The sequence below is a fragment of the Ctenopharyngodon idella genome, chromosome 19 (genome assembly GCF_019924925.1).
Source record: "Ctenopharyngodon idella isolate HZGC_01 chromosome 19, HZGC01, whole genome shotgun sequence".
Lineage (NCBI taxonomy): Eukaryota > Metazoa > Chordata > Actinopteri > Cypriniformes > Xenocyprididae > Ctenopharyngodon > Ctenopharyngodon idella.
Genome location: NC_067238.1, coordinates 29,200,265 through 29,216,048, shown reverse-complemented (window position 1 = coordinate 29,216,048; position 15,784 = coordinate 29,200,265). Strand labels below are relative to the sequence as shown.

At 38.1% G+C, this 15,784-nt stretch overlaps 1 protein-coding gene across 2 annotated transcripts in view; it reads right to left on the bottom strand.

Moving 5' to 3' along the window:
- Positions 1-6,512, bottom strand: part of gatad2b (GATA zinc finger domain containing 2B) — a 47,607-nt gene extending 41,095 nt beyond the window's left edge. The window contains exon 1 of one of the 2 annotated variants that reach the window (XM_051872574.1): positions 5,759-6,512. The gene's annotated coding sequence lies outside the window, so the exon portion shown is untranslated. The remainder of the gene's footprint in view (positions 1-5,758) is intronic. The other variant, XM_051872573.1, reaches the window with a different exon arrangement.
- Between the last annotated feature and the right edge of the window lie 9,272 nt (positions 6,513-15,784).

The window sequence follows — 15,784 nt, the reverse complement described above, 5'->3', positions numbered from 1 at the left end:
TTTGTTTTCACAGTTAGACAGATATCGTGACGTATCATTACAGGATTGTCTAGAAATATATTGATTATCGCAGAATTGCTGTATCGTGATGTTATCGGTATCGTGAGCCATGTATCGTATCGTGAGGTACCCTGCGATTCCCAGCCCTTTATAAAACATTTTCTACTGTATACTACCGAACATTGACACAGATTGGTATCAGGCCCAAAAAACAGTCTGACATACTTTTCTTTTTATTTGTACTTCTTTCACTGATCTAGATTTATCAAATTCATTAACATCCATATCAATTAGTAGCATGTACAAGCAACTGACAAGACTTCTCACCCTCAAAGGATTTTCACTGGGGAAGATTTTTAAATAAACTTAATGTTTCTGATTAAGGGGTAATTATGCTAATTTCTTTCTTTTCAAAACATTCAGGTCTCAGTTTTACATAACTATGGGTCATGAAATGAGCACTGATTTTGAGTAGGTATCAATCAGACCTGATCTACAGCCAATAAAAAGGGAGGACATGGTATAAAGACTGACTTTTATCAAAGACAAAAGACAAATAGCTAGTATGAACATCACTTGATTACAAATTTAACCATAAGGAAATAATTGAGTTCAAATACTGAATGCTCAATGAATATGGATAAATGATAAACTGCACAATTATTACTGAATATTAGAAACGTATGGTATGTTATTAAGATTTGTAACTAAACTTCAAACCGCAAATCAAGTCAACATTCCTGTCCAACTAATTTCTCTATGATGTCAATGGGAAGGTCTGAGGTAATGATGTTGTTCATTACGCTTTATAAAGCCAAAAGACATGTGGTTATATTGTTTCCTAGACCCATAAGCCTTATCTGGGGAAAGGGCAAACAGCAGCCCCTAGCTTACCCAAGAGCCAATGAATCAAACCCTTTTGGACCTGACAGGTCGGTCCTGAGGGTCTTTTTTAAACCCACTATCACACAAAACCAAAAATCTACTGGACGTGGACATTTTCCTCTCATTTGACCGCTTTAAAACAACACTATAGACACTGAAGGTGCGTTGAAGGGTAGAAGATCAATGGGAGGACATCTGAGTGTCAATGCCCCATTCTCGCCTCTGTCGCAGTGAGGGTTCGTTTTACAAAACTAGCACAACTTTGGTCCACATCATCATATTGCACTGCCGTAAATCTCATGGCGCATGTTTACAGAGCAAGTCGTTTTGTTGTGTCTACTCAAAGCGTTTGCCAAAGGGGCACTGCTAATTCTAAACACTACCTTTTCTGACCATTCAGCAGTCCTGAAACCCAGCCAAGTCAAGTACTCCTTCTGATCCAAGAGTCAATATGCAGTTCTAAATGTGATTTCCTCATCAAACGTCTTCTTCAATGGCATGGTTTCTTCTTCTAGATGAACTCATGATTGCACATCTGATCTAACATAGATGGATAGTCTTGAATTTAGGTTGTCAAAAGTAATTCGGCACTTAAAATCCTTGTAAAAAGGAATGGTTCAGCCAAATATGAAATTCAGTCATCATCTATCTATCTATCCTCATGTGACTTTCTTTCTTCTACAGAACACAAATAAAGATATTTTGAAGAATGTTTCAAATGCCCATACAATAAAAGTCCCATTCAATGTTGTTTGGGAGCCTACTGACTTTCAGTATACGGACAAAAATTCAAAATATCTTCTTTTGGGATTCAAGGAAGAAAGTCAAACTTTTTGAATGACATGAGGGTGAGCAAAGCAAATGAAAGAATTTAAATTTTTAACACAGCACAAGTCTTTAGCCTTGAATCATTAACCGTTAACCAATATGCATTAGTACACTGTAAAAAAAAACATTTTCATGATTTGTTATCTTTTAATGTGGTTCAGATAACATAATATTTTGAGTTTCTGTTGATTAAATCAATCGCCTTCATTGTATTAACTCAAATTTTTAATTTCAATGAACTCAAAATTAAGGCAACCAGGTAACTTACTTTTTAAGTTAAACCAACAATTATTTTTTATTGCTTATATTTATAGTGAAAATCCATGTATACAGCATGGAAATGCCAATGTATGCTATATGAAATGCTATAAAAACATCTAAGAGTACATAAGGCTTCGAGTTCGTTGCTTAAGTAATTCCTCAAACTTAAAAGGTGCACTCAGTAAGCTTTTGTTTACATTTAGCTGGCTCTTATTCAGTGGTTTTAAACTTTGTGCTGACACCTATTTGCGTGGATGTATGATGTTCATACCCAAGCTGTCGGTTGATCTTTTATTTTGTTTGTTTTTGTGTCTTTCTCCGTCTCATACTATTTACTACATACATCCATATAATGGTCATTCTTGAATTCAAATAGTGAAAATCCATGTATTCAGCATGGAAATGCCAATGTAGTGCTGAAGCACCGGTACTAACATAAGATCTGGGGTGAAGCAGGACTAGGCAGAACAGGTACTCGAACAGGTACCTCTAAACCGTGACAGATCTATGATGAAATCTACATTGATAACTTGAGCTTAGAGTCTTTGCTCAGCTCAGTGTATTCCATCTTATCATCTGGCACCGCACTTCACAGGTTTCGTGGGCTTAACAAAACCAGACAGTCACTAGCAATAAGGTGCCCATGCACCATGGAAATTAAAGAGAACAAACAGCATGAAATCCTTTCACAGGCGACGGCCATAAGCTCGGGTGCACCGACTAAAGTGATGAATAGTGCAAAAAAAAGGTAGAAAAATAAATACCAAGCTGCCAAGTATCTTCCGCCTGAGGGGGAGGAGGGGGAACAGTCCACACAAAATGCCTTTGAGCAAAACAGTCAATAAGAACATTGTTTGGACCCCTCTTGAGGATGTAATACTAGTGGGGCGCCCCTCACAGTATGCAGTAGCCTTTATAAAAATAAAAAAAAATTAGCAGAAAACACTCCAATTGGCTCTTATTAGATGTGCTACTTGCTAAAAAAAAATATTTTTCCTTCACAGTTCTGTTGTTTACACAGATTACTTACATCAGACATTAGTATGATTTCACTAAGGTAATTCTTAGAGACGTACATGTTCAGTGACTTCTGAGCAGACCTTTCTCTTCGCACAATAAGTATAAATGGCTTTAATAACAGTGGGTGGAGAGCTTTTTCTCTGTGACTTGTCAAACTGAGAAACTTTTATATTCTATAAAAATATCTAGGAGTACATAAGCCTTTGAGTTAGTTGCTTTAGTAATTCCTCGAACTTAAAAGGTGCACTCAGTAAGTTTGTGTTTACATTTAGCTGGCTCTTATTCAGTGGTTTTAAACTTTATGCTGACACCTATTTGCGTGGATGTATGATGTTTATACCCAAGCTGTCGGTTGATCTTTTATTTTGTTTGTTTTTGTGTCTTTCATACTATTTACTACATACATCCATATAATGGTCATTCTTGAATTCAAATTCATCCTGTTTCTTGTTGTGTCTATTATTAGTAGTAGTAGTAGTAGTAGTAGTAGTAGCAGTAGTAGTACCTCTCACTTTTTCACCGGACTTGGTTCCAGAAGTATTTTCACTATATTTTTCCATAGGGGTATGTAAAGTTTTCATTTAAAAGTCATTTAATAGCCATGAACTAAACCGACCAGCTACGACGTTAGACATTACAACATTACAAACTTTGATTTGAGGCAAAAAAGTATTGGACAAAAATTAAAAATTGGACAAAATGACAAACGTACTTAACGGCTTTAATCAGGGAAAGCACTAATCCTACAAAGCACTGCAAATGAAATGACAATCAAAATAAAACATAAATATAAAACCACTGATTTAAAGATGTTGATTGCGGTTTCAGCATAAGCATATACCAATGATTAACAACCACGTCACTCACGGTAAGTCTGTCTTTAAAGGTGTATGGTTTAAGTTATCGCTAAAAATCAATTCCCCTATGGAGAAAATGAATGGGATTTTTACTTCCGATGTGGTGACAAATGAGGTCCTCCACACAAATCGGGACTCTGTAAGGACCCCAAGCGATCCCATTGGCTCAAATTTCTTTTAATAGGCACTCTCTTTAGCGCCTGATTACAATTCTTACAAAATCATGTTATGATAACTACTGTTTGAACTACGTTATAATAAGCATAGTCTGTAATAGTAAGCTAATGTACTAACATAGCATACAGATACCCGATTAGCCTGGTTAGTTTATACGCATTTGCTCTCGCCTACATGTATTCACAATCATCGTTAATGTAATTACGTGTTAAATTAAGCATTACATGTCCAAATATTTCAGTTATAAAATGATGTCACTTAATAGGCTATTATTATTATTTATTTATTAGTGTTAGTTTATTAAGTGAACGTTTATTATGCACTATATAGTAACCTATACATGTTTTAAATTAATATCATTTCTATGTACTTAGTATAACCATTAACTGATAGTTGATAGAGATCCAATTTGTCATGACACCAGAACCCGACTGTTGCGCTCTACTGCATGACACAGCAGGTCATGTGATTATCTCAACATGGCAGCACCCATGAGCGGGCGACCCGCTCCATGTAGTGCACATTTCTTTATATGTAAAACTTTTTTAGCAAAAGGTTACTGAGTGCACGTTTAAAAGACTTTAGGTTGGTAGGAAAATAATCATTTGCCCAAATAGTGGAATTATCCGTCAAGTGCATTTTTGCTTAAAATGATTTTTTTTAAATAAAGTAAAAGGTCTCCACAAACAAACTACTGTCATCTAGCTACTAAATGCATATGAAAAATTCTTGAGGGGCCAAACTCTGCTAAATCAGACTGCTAGAGTAAGCCTCTGACTATATAAAGCCTATAAAGTAAACCCTGTCTCACTTTGTACGTGTCTGCAGAGAGCGAATAATATATCATTGATCAGGGTTTCTTTCTAAACGTCATCTCCCCCCGATTATCAGTGACTCCCTGTTGGCTTCGATCAATACCTGCATTCACGCTGGAATTAGATTTCACTCTTACGTCTGTCAAGTGTTGGGCAGCCATTTGCGTGCATATGGAGCAAGTTGAGAGAACGTCCTCACTTACGTAAATGGCTGATGCATTTTCGACATCTTTTTTTTCTAATTGTACAGGCTCACCGTACACTATCCGTGTGCCCTCGGCACAGTAGAGAGAAATCCCGCTCCCCAGAACAGCCCTAAAACACTCACTAAACAGCCCGTTTGAGCTGATATCGTTGGAATACGAGCATTAGATATATTTAGATGGTGCTGTGTGTGTGTGTATATGTTGGGGTTTTTTCATTGTGTCTGAGCTGCTACTGCACTACTGTAGCCACAGCCGGGAGGACGCGAGGCTTTCTCCGCCAATCTGGGTTAACCCCTAGAGACACCAGATGAAACAATGAACGCCGTTTCACACATATAAAATGCTGCTTTGGCTAGTAAACTTGTCAAAGTTGCTTGCTAAATATGACGGGCTTTTCGCGGAAACGCTCTTGAAATAGCCGCTCGATGTGCGATACGCCACGGCGCAATCCCGAGCTCATTTTAATAGTATTAGCCAGCCACTTTGAACTGCTGCGTGTTAGAAGCGCTTTGCTTTCCACGCAAAATCCGCTATGCTATTGTCTGGCTGCTCAGCAGACTCCCTCAAAACCATTTTTAACCGTTTAGTCCATTCATTTACAGCGAATGACGGCCGATTCGTGTGTGGCCACGATTATAAAGCATATCGCTCGCAAATTCCCCAATCCGAGCCGATACCGGCTAGGCCGCGCGTGAATCCCCGGACTCACCTGACTCGCCTTTACCCTTCAGGTTCCACTGGCTCCGGGTTCACTCTCCGATCCTGAAGCGCTGCTGTAGCTCTTCACGACCAGTCCCCGGCACCGGCAGGCAACACAAAAGCGCTGATTGGGCCTCGGCGAGCGCTCATCCCCTTGGTCTCTGCCCAGACAGACGGGTTATTGGTCGGCGGCTGTGTCGGAGACGCGCCCCTATTAAGGTGTATGTTGTTGTCTGTGTCTGGAGGGGAGGGGACAAGAAGCTCTGAAATGATGGGAACTAAATGGGTTGTTATGCGCGTCGTGTCGGCAGCACAAGGCGAGCTTACTACACTGACAGATAAATTGTGGACAGCCATATTAACTCCCTCTTCTTTCCGATCGACTGGAGCATTTTGAGGAACATTGTGGTGCGAAACCGCCGCGATTCCACACAACATTTGGACATTCTTCCAGCCGTTTCCAAAACTTACAGACCAACAAAACAGACTGCACTTTTTCGCAATGACAGATATGTGGTTTTAGAGGCCGCATTGGTGGACTGGAGTGATTTCGTGCGAAATGTCATCTGCCATTGTGTGAAGCACCAAGGGTTAGGAAATGATTTTTAACAAATGCCGAAGGCTATTGTTCAGATCTGGATTATGTTGCAGGGACTGATATTTCTAATGCAGCTATAAATGATACTAATCAAAAAAAAAAGAAAAAAAAGCGAGTTTATTAATTTCTTTACGTTATTTATACTGTATGTCCATTACAATGCATTTTTGTTCGTTTCATGATAACAAATGTAATTATACATATGATAATGCAAATAATAAATAAATACATTTTATGCAAAATCGTGTATCCTTTTTATGTTGTTTTGATTTGTAAACCTGGTGCAAGCTAAATTATCTTTCAAGTGCATTTTCACTTAAAATTATGTCAAATTCATTTAACATGACATCCTGAAAATGATCATAATTTGTGCCAAAAGAAAAATGTAACTCTTTTTTCACAAACTAGCTACTTTGAGGGGTCAAAATACAAAATTGTCGACTGAGGTTGTTTTGATGAGTGTATATTTGTAAACAAATCAAATATATATGGTATGCAATATTGATTTTCATTGCATTTCAAAACAGTGAATGTAACATAGCAAACAAAGAATGATAAATATCTCTGCATGTACCTTTACTACATAAACAGTCCTTTACAGCATGTCCCATGTTCAAGAGTGTAATATTAATGTTGCTTATGGGGTTCAAACATGCAACCTTTTGGTGATCAGCTCAGGTTTTTTCACTCCACCACAACTTGTTGGCATGTCTTCAAAAAGACAAGTCAGTGCAATGCACCTGTGTTGATTTTATAAGCAAACATTTTTGCATACAAAACATCCATTTGATAACATTTGTCAGGAATGGAATTAAGGTAATCTGGGATTTGCAGTAGAACACCATATCCCTTTTTTTTTTTAATGATTTTGACATTCACTGACAATCATGACGAACATATCCTAATTAAAAATATCTAAATGTAAAATCTTCAATAGGATATTATGACTTTTATTGCAAATGTCACCTCTTAGAACAGTCTTATCGATGTATATTAATAGGTACAATTATGACTCGTGCAACATTTTAAAAATACAATTGTGTCAGAAAGCAACAATGTGTGGTATGACAGACTGATTTAGCAATCTGTGCCACTAAAATGACAAACATCCTGGAAAAGTGACATCCACTGGAGTCTCAAGCAGATATCAGCAGCATCTGCCCAATAGTTTTCTGCAGCAAGATACACACATAATTTGCTGTGCGCTTGAGAGATACCTTTCTTTTGCTTGCTCTCATTTATTCTTGTATTCAACACACTGATGGGGCAGTAGCACACACTGACTGAACAATACGATTCTCCTGACCTACTTACACATGCATGCATTGTTGCAGCCCAGAATACCAAGAGTGCAACAAAGGTGTGAAACTCTGTAACTAAATGTTTCACGAAGAAAAAAATAAAAGTTGGTTATCGTTTGCACGTGCATATAAAGTAAAATCATTCCCCGTAAAATCGCAGCGTTTTTTTTTCATCCGGGTATTGTTTACACTCACTGTTATGATACTGTATCTCGCTCGTCATATACTGTAGTAGCTATATGGGACCGCAGCGGCTGCCCCGCGTTCAGTCGCGCGAGGAGCAGCTCTCTGGCTAACTAGAGCTGTCTTTGTGTTATAGGCAGGGAGGATTAGTGACAAATCTTAACATTTGTCCACCATAAACCCGCAAATCGTTTTAACCGAAGCTGGGTATGTATTGATGTTCACATAGAACTCTTTTATTGTTTGTCAACACTGACACTGAGACCTCTAGCGGCGGTTTGCGCTGTTTACGGCAGATTTACAACGCACGAGCCGAGTGAGTCACTGCAATATGGAGTGCATTAATAACTGTCTACACCTACCACAAGGGTCTGAATTACACCATGTCGCATCTTAGCACTGAATCTAAAGGTTTACTTCATTAAATACACGAAAAAATCATTAGGAAATTGTATAGTAGGCTACTTCATAAAGAAATGACAAACTTAAAGGGACAGTTCACCAAAAAAAATGAACATTCTGTCATCATTTACTCGCCCTCATGTTGTTAATGTCGAAACACAAAAGATGATATTTTGGAAAATATTTTCATGTTTTTGTCCATATACAATGAAAGTACAGTTGTTTTGGATGCCTTTGACCTTCAGAAAGGTTCAAAACAACATGATGGTGAAAATATGATAACAGAATGGTGAACTATCCCTTTAAATTTAGAACACTTGGACATTCATCATTATGAACAATTAAGTATTTCCGGTTCTCCAAAAAAAGTAGGATTTCTATGAGTCATATGTTCAAAATAACCAAGAATCAAAGGAAGTTCCTTATCTGTGTCAACTATACATCTTGTAGACAAAAACACCAATATATGGATATAAAACAGAACTGAAACAAAGTACAAAGTGACTTTTGTAAAGTCTAAGTTGTGAAAACCGTGTATGCTACAAACATTTTGTCAAGCAACAGCATTATTTTGGCAGTTATATGGAGTCAGGTGATGGCTTAACTGTGATGACTTACTTCCACTGTGTTTCTCAGAACGGCTTTTATGTGTAACTCATTTCAGTGAGGAGGGCCTGTTGGATTTAAGAGTACAGATTAGTGCTAAATATTGCATGCAGTGATTCTCTGAGCTAATCCAGCATTCCCTCCACGGATTGGCCATTTGCATCATCACCCGCTAGTCCAATGAACACTAACACTCACTTTATGAAATATCAACAACCCAGTTTTTTTAGGTTCAGTGACCAAAGCCATATTCCAGTCTCTCTCTCTCTCTCTTTCTATTTGTATAGGGTCTTGCGGTCACATGGTGTCATGTGGCAAGTGTATGAGTGCAAAGTCACATGTTAGGTACTGAAACTTCTGAAGCAGGTTCACATTTAAACCTGTCATCTTAAATGCTGTTTTGCTTGAGTATGCTATCAGATTTGTGTTTATTTGATTGTGTGGTATGTAAAAACCCAAATAGATCTTGAGATGTGTGAACCGAAACACACCATGTAAGCTTTATATACATGATATTTATACTAAAATGGTGTGAACCGCTTCACTTCTTCAGTCCTATAGTTTTTGCACCAGTGTTACTTGTGATATTTCCTGTAATCCCACATTATAAGTGTGCAGAAACACATTACGAGATGGTAACAGCTTCAATATGTGGTTCATTAGAGAGTCCCAATCTAACTGGACAAGTCAGCAGGGGGTCTGCATTAAAGACTAAAATGAAGCAGACTAAGCGGTTTAACTCGTGATTAAAAACTCTGACTTAAAAATCATGGAGAAAACAAAAACAACAACTACTTCCGTGATGCCATCAGTTCCTTAAGCTTTTAAAGGAATATTCAATAAAAGTTAAGCTCAAGTGACAGAGACTTGTGGCATAATGTTGATTACCACGTTAACTTGCACTCCTTTCTTTAAAAGCAAAACACAGTGAATGGACGTGAATGGGGACAGTCTGTAAATGTTAAAATACTCACAGTTTCAATTGTATAGCCACAAGACATGTGTGTTAAAATTATTTTAGTCATTGGCTGCATCCAAAATAGAATACTTCCCTTTACTATATAGTAGGCAAAAAACAGTATGTGACAAAAGAAGTATGTCTGAATTCAAAGTATTCATAAAAGAGTAGGTAAAAAGACCAGTGTGTCGAGACCAAGACCAGTATGTGTCGAGACCAAGACCAGTGTGTGTCGAGACCAAGACCAGTATGTGTCGAGACCAAGACAAGACCAAGACCAGTGTGTGTTGAGACCAAGACAAGACCAAGACCAGTGTGTGTCGAGACCAAGACCAGTGTGTGTCGAGACCAAGTCAAGATCAAGACCAGTGTGCGTCGAGACCAAGACAAGACCAAGACCAGTGTGTGTCGTGACCAAGACCAGTGTGCGTCAAGACCAAGACAAGACCAAGACCAGTATGTGTCGAGACCAAGACCAGTGTGTGTCGAGACCAAGACAAGACCAAGACCAGTGTGTGTTGAGACCAAGACAAGACCAGTGTGTGTCGAGACCAAGACCAGTGTGTGTCGAGACCAAGTCAAGACCAAGATCAGTGTGTGTCGAGACCAAGTCAAGACCAAGATCAGTGTGTGTCGAGACCAAGTCAAGACCAAGACCAGTGTGTGTCGAGACCAAGTCAAGACCAAGATCAGTGTGTGTCGAGACCAAGTCAAGACCAAGACCAGTGTGTGTCGAGACCAAGACCAGTATGTGTCGAGACCAAGACCAGTGTGTGTCGAGACCAAGACCAGTATGTGTCGAGACCAAGACAAGACCAAGACCAGTGTGTGTTGAGACCAAGACAAGACCAAGACCAGTGTGTGTCGAGACCAAGACCAGTGTGTGTCGAGACCAAGACCAGTGTGTGTCGAGACCAAGTCAAGATCAAGACCAGTGAGCGTCGAGACCAAGACAAGACCAAGACCAGTGTGTGTCAAGACCAAGACCAGTATGTGTCGAGACCAAGACAAGACCAAGACCAGTGTGTGTTGAGACCAAGACAAGACCAAGACCAGTGTGTGTCGAGACCAAGACAAGACCAAGACCAGTGTGTGTTGAGACCAAGACAAGACCAAGACCAGTGTGTGTCGAGACCAAGACCAGTGTGTGTCGAGACCAAGACAAGACCAAGACCAGTGTGTGTTGAGACCAAGACAAGACCAGTGTGTGTCGAGACCAAGTCAAGACCAAGATCAGTGTGTGTCGAGACCAAGTCAAGACCAAGACCAGTGTGTGTCGAGACCAAGACCAGTATGTGTCGAGACCAAGACCAGTGTGTGTCGAGACCAAGACCAGTATGTGTCGAGACCAAGACAAGACCAAGACCAGTGTGTGTTGAGACCAAGACAAGACCAGTGTGTGTCGAGACCAAGTCAAGACCAAGATCAGTGTGTGTCGAGACCAAGTCAAGACCAAGACCAGTGTGTGTCGAGACCAAGACCAGTATGTGTCGAGACCAAGACCAGTGTGTGTCGAGACCAAGACCAGTATGTGTCGAGACCAAGACAAGACCAAGACCAGTGTGTGTTGAGACCAAGACAAGACCAAGACCAGTGTGTGTCGAGACCAAGACCAGTGTGTGTCGAGACCAAGTCAAGATCAAGACCAGTGAGCGTCGAGACCAAGACAAGACCAAGACCAGTGTGTGTTGAGACCAAGACAAGACCAAGACCAGTGTGTGTCGAGACCAAGACAAGACCAAGACCAGTGTGCGTCGAGACCAAGACAAGACCAAGACCAGTGTGTGTCGTGACCAAGACAAGACCAAGACCAGTGTGTGTTGAGACCAAGACAAGACCAAGACCAGTGTGTGTCGAGACCAAGACCAGTGTGTGTTGAGACCAAGACAAGACCAAGACCAGTGTGTGTCGAGACCAAGTCAAGATCAAGACCAGTGTGTGTCGAGATCAAGACCAGTGTGTGTCAAGACCAAGACAAGACCAAAGCTGTGTCCGAAATCGCATACTGTTGAGTAGGTATTACATTTGAATTTAAATTTACTTCACGACCGTTGAAAAAGTATGGTCTTTATAGTATGAATGCATGTAGTATGAATGAATTCGGACATACTACATCCGCCATGTTGTTACTGTCACATGACCTACCAGCGTCAGTTACATCCCTTCAGCTCCATTCACAAATCCTCTGCCGTGGCCTCAAGGCATAGTAAAGTGTCCATCGTATGCGCACTTCAGAATCTCGCCAGAAGTAGTAAATCATCCAGGTACTTTTCGCCTACTGTTTTTCGAATACTATGAATTCGGACATACTACTCTCGCATACTGTTTTTTGCATACTATATAATAGAGAAGTATTCTATTTCGGACGTAGCGCAAGACCAGTGTGTGTCGAGACCAAGACAAGACCAAGACCAGAGCAAAACTCCTCAAATTCATCTGAAAGATCCACATTTACTGCCTGAGAGATGTCTTGCAATTAGAATAATAAGAAACTATATTCAAAGTAATGGTCAAGTAATCGCTAAAAAGAACTTTCCATATAGTATGAGTGTGTGTGTAGTATGAATATAATCCGGACGTACTCCATTCGTCATGTTGCCCTTATCACATGACCTACCAGCGTCAGTTGCGCCGCTTCACTGTCATTCATAAATCCTCTCCCGTGGCCTCATGGGATAGTAAAGTGTCCATCATATGCGCACTTCAGAATCTCACCGGAAGTAGCAGGTCATCGAGGTACTTTTCACCTACTCTTTTATGAGTGCTGTGAATTCAGACATACTTCTTTTGTCACATACTGTTTTTTGCCTACTATATAGGGAAGTATGCAATTTCAGATGCAGCCATCACTTTACATGGGGCCACAGGAGAGGATTTATGGATGGCAGTGACGCTTGTAGGTCACATGATAATGGCAGCATGGCGGATGTATGTCTGGATTATATTCATACACATTCATATAGAACGTACTTTTTTAGCGGCTGTGAAGTAATTACTTATTCAAAATAGTACCTACTCAAGAGAGTATGCGATTTCGGATGCGGCCAGCGCTATTTTAGTTTTATTATAGTTTTATTAGTATTTTGAATATTTTTATATTTTTAGTTTTCATGTTAATTTTAGTTTAATTTTTAGTAATTTAGTTATGTGCTTTTGTCATTTTATTATTATTATTATTTTTTTTTTTTAGGTTTTTATCTATCTGAAGTTAATAATTTTAGTGCTTCAACTTAAATGTATTTCAGTTTATTGTCAAGGCAACATTTCAAATTTTTTAACTAAAATTTATATTTTATTTTTTTCAGCTTTATTTCAATTAACAGAACTGTTTTAAACAGTTTTAGTTAACGATAATAACCCTGATTTTAGTGTGATAAATTTATTTTTTCACTTTTTTTTTTACTTCTTTGACATGAACCCTAAAACAACTATAAAAATGTATAATTTTTTTTTTTTTTTTTACAGCTAATATAATACACACAGTTTAACAGATCAATTGTAAATGCTTTCATAAAATTATTTGCTTCACATTTTCTGCTTTTAAATTCTTTCACAATTTGACCCCATTGTAAGCACTTTTTTTTAAGAACAAGTCGAAATATTTTTTATGGTACTCAACATTATGCCACAAATGTTGTCGATTGAGCTTAACTCTGAACATAAATCAGTGCACATTTTGTGGGCTCTGTGATGGTTACAGAGTATTGTTGTTGTGTTAGGGGTGTCTATAAGTACTGTATAATTTGCTATTTATGGCATTTCATTGTCCTTTTTAGGGAGTTAGTCTCCCACCTGGTGGTCATAGTGTTAAACGCCAAGTAGGACAATTCTGAAAGACAAGACAGCAGTCTTTATGTAATTCACGCACATAAAGAGCATTGATAGAGCATTGGTTTTGTCTAGGGCATACAATAAATGCTTCATAGAATCAGAAGTCTTTCATTGTGTTATTTTATTAGAGCACTCTACATTCTCATTTTAATATAGCATGAATTTTCTTTTAAGATTTGAACGCACATAATACAGAAATTTCTGTTTGTTGTAACGTCATGCTTGATTTATTATCACTGATGTATGCTTGTTGTTCTTTGATCAAATGGTAGAGATTATTTCTCATTGCTAATTAATGTTCAGAATTAAGACGTAGGAAGACAGCAGACAGGGAGTAATTAAGCTTCATGTTAATGAGTTACAGCTCAGTAAGTTTCGAATAACATTAAGTATTAGACACAACTGGAGGAGGGCTTCCGGTGTGTGAGCTGTCAATTCATTCAAAGGTCTGCATGTTGATTATAAAGAACATTTGGATAGTAAACACTTCGTAATCAATATTCAGCATCAAATCCAGCACATGAGAGGATTAAGATATTAATATCAGTATCATCAATAGCCTATCAGATATGTGACATCAATATTGGAGACAGCATCAAATCCGTTCTTAAGCTCACAGACGGGAGATGTTATGTAAACACTCAAAGTGCATATTAAATAATCTCATGAATGTTATGCAATCTGTCAACTAAGACTGCAGTAAGCACACACACACACACACACACACACACACACACACACACACACACACACACACACACACACTGTGGGGTTTTCACGTTTTATAGGGACACTCCATAGACATAATTATTTTTATACTGTACAAACTGTATATTCTATCCCCTAACCGTAAACCTACCCATCACAGAGAACTTTCTGCATTTTTACATTTTCAAAAAACATCAGTTAGTATGATTTATAAGCTGTTTTTGTCATGGGGATCAAAAAATGTCCTCATGAGGTCAATGATTTCAGATACTGCCATCTTTGTGGGGACATTTTGTCTCCATAACGTAGGGTTTACACACACACACACACACACACACACGCACACACACACACACACACACACACTAGGGTTGTCAGCTATAATGCATACTAAGGTGAAGAAAGAGGTTATATAAAGAGGTCATTGTGTTAGACAACAACATAATCGAGTTTCGTCATAAAGAAAACAGCATTTTATTATTAAACCCCATAAAGTAATAGCCATCAAAGAGAAAAATGTATTCAAATAGCAGTAGAAATTTGAAATTTGGACATAACTTATTCTAATTTGTTTTAAATAGTAAGTAAAATATAGTAATATATAATAATAGTACAATGTTTGCTTACTCACATAGACACACAATCAGACACACAAATTCCATAGAGACAAATATTAATTATTAAATGAATGAATATTAATGTATTCTGAGATGCTATTGGTTGTCACTGACTCTTTGGTTTAATGGAGAAATCTTCCCAGCAGAGGGCAGTACAACCTAAAGAGAGATTGTCGGTCAAACACACAGGCTCTGCAATAATGTTCCCATATAAAAACGTGATTAAATGTTATACGTTTGTATAATATATGTATTTTCTTTGTTTTATGTATAAGTTATTTTTATTGGCATAACTAGCAATATTATGTTTTTTCTGCAGCACCATGACATAAATATAACAGATAATTTGCAGATTATATTTATATTATGTGACCCCATAATCAGAATTTCCCATGAATTTCAATTTGACCATGAATAACAATAGACAAAATATGTTAATATAACGCAAGTTATCCATAAATCTGAACTTTCTGAATTGCATTTATTACCTTTTAGCATATCACTCTTAAAAAAAAAGGTTCAATGGGTTTCTATATAGAACCCTAGAGTTCTTGACTTAATTTTAAAGAATGCTTTATGCCAAAAAGGTTCTATATAAAGAGAAATTTACTTTCATTTTAACAGCTTATTTCCATTTTTCTACTGATAAAGTATATTTCGTAAAATTGACTTAAAATTAAAAATGAATTAAAAAACCCTGCTCCCATGATGGAAACCCCTAAAAGGTTCTATGAAGCACCTGACGGAACACTTTAAGGTTCTAGAACCTTTTCTTCTAAGAGTATCTTCCTGCTAAATGCCTTAAATGTACATGTATTTATAACTGTAAAAA